This window comes from Schistocerca serialis, chromosome 9 (assembly GCF_023864345.2).
Source record: "Schistocerca serialis cubense isolate TAMUIC-IGC-003099 chromosome 9, iqSchSeri2.2, whole genome shotgun sequence".
Classification (NCBI taxonomy): domain Eukaryota; kingdom Metazoa; phylum Arthropoda; class Insecta; order Orthoptera; family Acrididae; genus Schistocerca; species Schistocerca serialis.
In genome coordinates, this window is record NC_064646.1 from 264,023,025 (window position 1) to 264,029,307 (window position 6,283).

Here is a 6,283-nt window from a genome sequence, read left to right on the forward strand (position 1 = left end):
CGTTCTATACACCATCGTGAATATACGTTTTGTTACCGCTTCCCCCAATGAGTGTAGAAATTCCGATGCAATGTCATCTATCCGTTCTGCCTTATATGCTCTTAAGCTCTACAAAGCCGTTTTAAATTCTGATTCTGCCTCTTCCCTTTCGACTTCTGTATCTTCTTCTTTCACCTAATCAGACAAGTCTTCTCCTACACTGAGGCCTTCAGTATCCTCTTTCCACTAATGCGCTCTGTTCTCTGCATTTAACCGTGGAATTCCTATTGTGTTCTTAGTGTTACCGCCCTCGCTCTTAATTTTGTAAGTAGGCTGTTTAGGTTTTTATGTTGGTAGCGCCACGTAGCGCTCTGTATGAAAATCACTGACTGTGCTGTGTGCAGTCTGTGGCTGGTTGGACTCATTGTTGGAATATTCGCTTGTGTAATGTTGGGCAGTTGGATGTGAACAGTGCGTAGCGTTGGGCAGTTGGAGGTGAGCCGCCAGCAGTGGTGCATGTGGAGAGAGAAACGCCAGAGTTTTGAGAGGTCACTATAAGCGGACGATCTGGACGTGTGTCCGCCACAAATAGGAAATTTGTAAAGACGGATGTCATGAATTGATAGATATATACAGGGTGTTACAAAAAGGTACGGCCAAACTTTCAGGAAACATTCCTCACAAACAAAGAAAGAAAATATGTTACGTGGACATGTGTCCGGAAAGCCGGCCGAAGTGGCCGTGCGGTTAAAGGCGCTGCAGTCTGGAACCGCAAGACCGCTTCGGTCGCAGGTTCGAATCCTGCCTCGGGCATGGATGTTTGTGATGTGCTTAGGTTAGTTAGGTTTATCTAGTTCTAAGTTCTAGGGGACTAATGACCTCAGCAGTTGAGTCCCATAGTGCTCAGAGCCATTTGAACCATTTTTTTTTGTGTCCGGAAACGCTTACTTTCCATGTTAGAGCAAATTTTATTACTTCTCTGCAAATCACATTAATCATGGAATGGAAACACACAGCAACAGAACGTACCAGCGTAACTTCAAACACTTTGATACAGGAAATGTTCAAAGTGTCCTCCGTTAGCGAGGATACATGCATCCACACTCCATCGCATGGAATCCCTGATGCTCTGATGCAGCCCTGGAGAATGGCGTATTGTATCACAGCCATCCACAATACGAGCACGAAGAGTCTCTACATTTGGTACCGGGGTTGCGTAGACAAGAGCTTTCAAATGCCCCCATAAATGGAAGTCAAGAGGGTTGAGGTCAGGAGAGCGCGGAGGCCATGGAATTGGTCCGCCTCTACCAATCCATCGGTCACCGAATCTGTTGTTGAGAAGCGTACGAACACTTCGACTGAAATGTGCAGGAGCTCCATCGTGCATGAACCACATGTTGCGTCGTACTTGTAAAGGCGCATGTTCTAGCAGCACAGGTAGAGTATCCCGTATGAAATCATGATAGCGTGCTCCATTGAGCGTAGTTGGAAGAACATGGGGCCCAATCAAGACATCACCAACAATGCCTGCCCAAACGTTCACAGAAAATCTGTGTTGGTGACGTGATTGCACAACTGCGTGCGAATTCTCGTCAGCCCACACATGTTGATTGTGAAAACTTACAATTTGATCATCAGAATCGTGGAAGTACAGTACATACTGACGAAACTAAAATGAGCTCTAACATGGAAATTAAGCGTTTCCGGACACATGTCCACATAACATCTTTTCTTTATTTGTGTGTGAGGAATGTTTCCCGAAAGTTTGGCCGTACCTTTTTGTAACACCCTGTATATGATGACTTTTGAACACTATTAAGGTAAATACATTGTTTGTTCTCTATCAAAATCTTTCATTTGCAACAATGCCTATCCGTAGTTAGTGCCTTCAGTACTCGGAATCTTTTGTTTATCTGGCAGTATTGGCGCTCGCTGTACTGCAGTAGTTCGAGTAACGAAGGTTTTTGTGAGGTAAGTGATTCATGAAAGGTATAGGTTATTGTTAGTCAGGGTCATTCTTTTGTAGGGATTATTGAAAGTCAGATTGCGTTGCGCTATAAAAATATTGTGTGTCAGTATAGTGTTGATCAGAATAAGTAAAGAGAGAAATGTTTGAGTACGTTGAGTTTTGCTCAGCTGTTTGAAAATCAAATAACGTACGAGTTTTCCCAGCACAGTGATTCATAATTTTTCTAAGGAGATGTTTCAGTTTCATCGAAGGCTGTTTTGACTTTTCTATATGCTGAGTCAGTCCTCACGACAATCATTTCTTTTTTGATTTCGTCACATTTTTCATGCAGCTATTCCGTCATAGCTTCCTTGCAGTTCCTATTTATTTCATTCCTAAGTAACTTGTATTTCCGTGTTCCTGAATTCCCCTGATAATTTTTTACTTACTTCTTTCGTCGATCAATTTTTTCTGTTACCCGTGGTTTCTCCGTAGTTATCTTCCTTGTACCTACGTTTTTCTTTTCAACTTCTGTGTTTACCTTTTTTAGGGATGTCCATTCCTCTTCAACTGAACTTCCTTTTGAGCAATTCATTATCGCATACCTATAGCCTCAGAGAACTTCAAGCGTATCTCTTCATTCCTTAGTACTTCCGTATCTCACGTCTTTGCATATTGTGTCTTCCTGATTGGTCTCCTAAACTTCAGCCTACTCACCACCATTACTACGTAATGATCTAAACCTGTATATGCAACTGGGTACGCATTATAAGCCAGCATATGTCTGCAGAATTCTTGCCTGATCATAATGTACTCTAACTTCATTCTGCCCGTATCCCCTGACCTTTTCCGAGTATATCTCCTCCTCTTGTGATTCTTGAGCAGAGTATGCGGTATTGCTAGCTGAAATTTACTGCAGAACTCAATTAGTCTTTCTCCTCAAATGGTTCAAATGGCTCTGAGCACTATGGGACTTAACGTCTGAGGTCATCAGACTCCTAGAACTTAGAACTACTTAAACATAACTAACCTAAGGACATCACACACATCCATGCCCGAGGCAGGATTCGAACCTGCGACCGTAGCGATGGCGCGGTTCCAGTCTGAAGCGCCTAGAACCGCTCGGCCACACCGGCTGCCTCTTTCTCCTCTCTCATACCTAATACCACGGCCATATTCTCCCGTAATTCTTTCTTCTACTCCTTCCCCTACAACCGCACTTCAATCCCCTATGACTATTAGATTTTCATCTCCCTTTACATAGAGAATTATCTGGCCAATATACTCACGTACTTTCTCTGTCTCTTCATCTTCTGCTTGCGACGTCGTCATGTACGCTAAATTATTGTTGTCGATGTTGGTTTGCTGCCGATTCTGATGAGAACATCCCTATCACTGAACAGTCGCAGTAACACACTCTCTGCCCCACGTTCCTGTTCATAATGAATCCTCTCCCGTTATATCATTTTGTGCTGCCGTTGATATTATCGTATACTCATCTTACAATAAATCCTTGTCGTCTTTCCATTTCACTTCACTGACGTCCACTATATCTAGGTTGAATCTTAACATTTACCTCTTCGGATTTTCTCTCCCTGGCATGTTCAAACTTCTGACATTCCACGCCCGAACTCTTCGAACATTACCCTTTCGTTTGCTGTTCAGTCTTTTCCTTTTGGTCAACTCCCTCTTGGCAGTCCTCTTCCGGAGACCAAAATGGGCGAATACTCCGAAATCTTTCGGCAACGGAGACATCGTCATCCTAATTTTTCAATTACAGGCCACTTGTACTGTAGATGCAAATTGTGGGTCTTTAATGCAGTGGTTTCCATTGCGTTCTGGATCCCCATGCCATTGATCATTGCTAATTCATCCGCCTTTATGGGCAGTTTCCCGCGTCAAGGACAAGAGAGCATCCCGAACCTCTGTCCACTCCTCCGCCCTCTTTGACAAGGCCGTTGGCAGAATGAGGGCGGCTTATTATGCCGGAAGACTACAGCCACCATGTCTGATGATTTTTATTCAAAATTTAAGCGGTGGAGGGGTTAGAACTCCGTTTATTTCCCCTTCATAGCGAGCCATCCTGGGCTTACATTTCAGAGGCTTGGAATTTGACCATCTAACGCGCCAATTCGGCGGAATTCTGCACGATATCCCTTAGGATGACATCCAAAGCACTCCGTCTTCAGGCCACGAGTGGCCTACCGGGACCATCCGACCGGCGTGTGATCCTCAGATAAGGATGCGGATAGGAGGGGCGTGGGGTCAGCACACCGCTCTCCAGGTCGTTATGATGGTATTCTTGACCGAAGCCGCTACTGTTGGGTCGAATAGCTCCTCAATTGGCATCATGAGGCTGAGTGCACCCCGAAAAATGGCAACAGCGCATGGCGGCTGGATGGTCACCCATCCAAGTGCCGGCCACGCCCGACAGCGCTTAACTTCGGTGATCTCACGGGAACCGGTGTATCCACTGCGGCAAGGCCGTTGCCAGGAGGACATCCAGCAACACTATTAATCAGTGCCAAACTAGATAAATGCTTGCTTAAGGGCCAGAGCTGGACGAACGCCTTATTGACTTGCTCACTTCGTGAATTTCTTTCTCTTGAATAAATTATCCAGCTTTTCTGAAATTGTAATCATTTTTTGTGTGTACCTATACATAACGTCCACGGATTTCGCCCCATTTTCGTCCCATTTGGATAATTACTTCGTCTTGCGTCGTTGGTGTTTTTGTGTTGAAACGTATTAACGAAGGTGATCAATGATAGTTGTGTTTCTTCGTTTATTATAACAACCGAGATCATGATTCCTAATTTGCGGTGTCAGCTGTGTAACAACAAACCCTCGACACCCAGGCACTTTTCCCCGTTACGACCGTCCTCCCCAGAAGCAGCTGTACGCGGCGGTGCAGACACAGCGCAGAGGGCGGCTTGCTCTTCACTGGACTGCAGGGCGGTGCGATCAAGTCGAACGCGGACGCTGCAGGGCAGCAGTGCACTGCAAGAGGAGTCCTTTGGGCCGGCGCTTGACCGCGGCCCTGCCCGCGACTCATTTATTTGTCGGTAATTGCGGCCAGCTCCGGGCCTAATGGTCGCTACCCCGACACACAGCGGCGCAAACTTTGCCCACCTGTTATTCCGAGCCATCAGCGTAATGGGCGGACCGGGCGGGCGCAACCTGTAGCCGAGCGTCGCGGCAAGAGTGAGGCGCGTGGGGGCGCGGCACGCGGGGGCGGAAGTTGTGCCGCGAGGTGATTCACCGCCGAGTGGGGCGGCGGTCAAGTACAGCCACTCCCACTGTCGCTGCGCAGAGTAAACGCGGAGCAAACGCGGACATGCGACAAATACAGGAGGTACAAATCCTTAATGTTTGGATGAGTACTTGTAGATGAGGAAACGATGGTTGAAAATAATTGTGAATCCAGGCGGCCTGACACTGCGACTGAGGTACATGTATCTGTAGTTATCTAATTACCTACATGTCTACTGTCCATTCGCATTAATGTAACCACCTGTCAAAAAACTGAATAATCGAGCCGGCCGGAGTGGCCCCTACGGTTCTAGGCGCTACAGTCTGGAGCCGAGCGACCGCTAGGGTCGCAGGTTCGAATCCTGCCTCGGGCATGGATGTGTGTGATGTCCTTAGGTTAGTTAGGTTTAATTAGTTCTAAGTTCTAGGCGACTGATGACTTCAGAAGTTAAGCCGCATAGTGCTCAGAGCCATTTTGAACTGAATAATCGACTTTTGGAGCTCGGACCGCTGCGAGACATGCAGGAAGAGAGTCATTTAAGTTCTGGAAGGTACCGGCAGGGATGTATAGCAATGCTGACTTCAGTGCTGCAACCAGTTCCGCTACATTTCTCGGCTGAGGTTCCATGGCGAGAACAGCCCGATCAAGACGGTCCCACAGTTTCTCGATTGAGTTTAAACCTGGGAGTATGGTGGTCAGGACCTGCCAGGGTAGACGAGACGGCTAACGCACTGCTTCATGGACTCGAGTAGGCGAGCCAGCCCCGGATCGAATCCGCTCGGCGGACTAACGACGAGGGCCGGTGTGCCAGCCAGCCTCGACGGGGTTTTTAAGGCAGTTTTCCACATCCTGCTGGGTGAATACCGGGCTGGTCCCCACGCTCCGCCTCAGTTACGCGAGTCAGAGGCATTTGTAGCTCGTTCGCACTATTTCCATGGATCACACTATACGCAGACAGTTGAGGCACGCACCTTCCGTCCCAGGAGGATACGGGATGGCGACAGGAAGAGCATCCAGCCACCTCTCAAAATTAACACTCCAAATCCGGTTAACCATAACAGCACACCCCGCACGTCGGGCTAAATGCTTGGAAAGAGAGAGTC

At 47.3% G+C, this 6,283-nt stretch overlaps 1 pseudogene; it reads right to left on the minus strand.

Moving 5' to 3' along the window:
• Positions 1–4,302: 4,302 nt before the first annotated feature.
• LOC126420143 (5S ribosomal RNA) lies at positions 4,303–4,419 on the minus strand (annotated as a pseudogene).
• Positions 4,420–6,283: the final 1,864 nt, after the last annotated feature.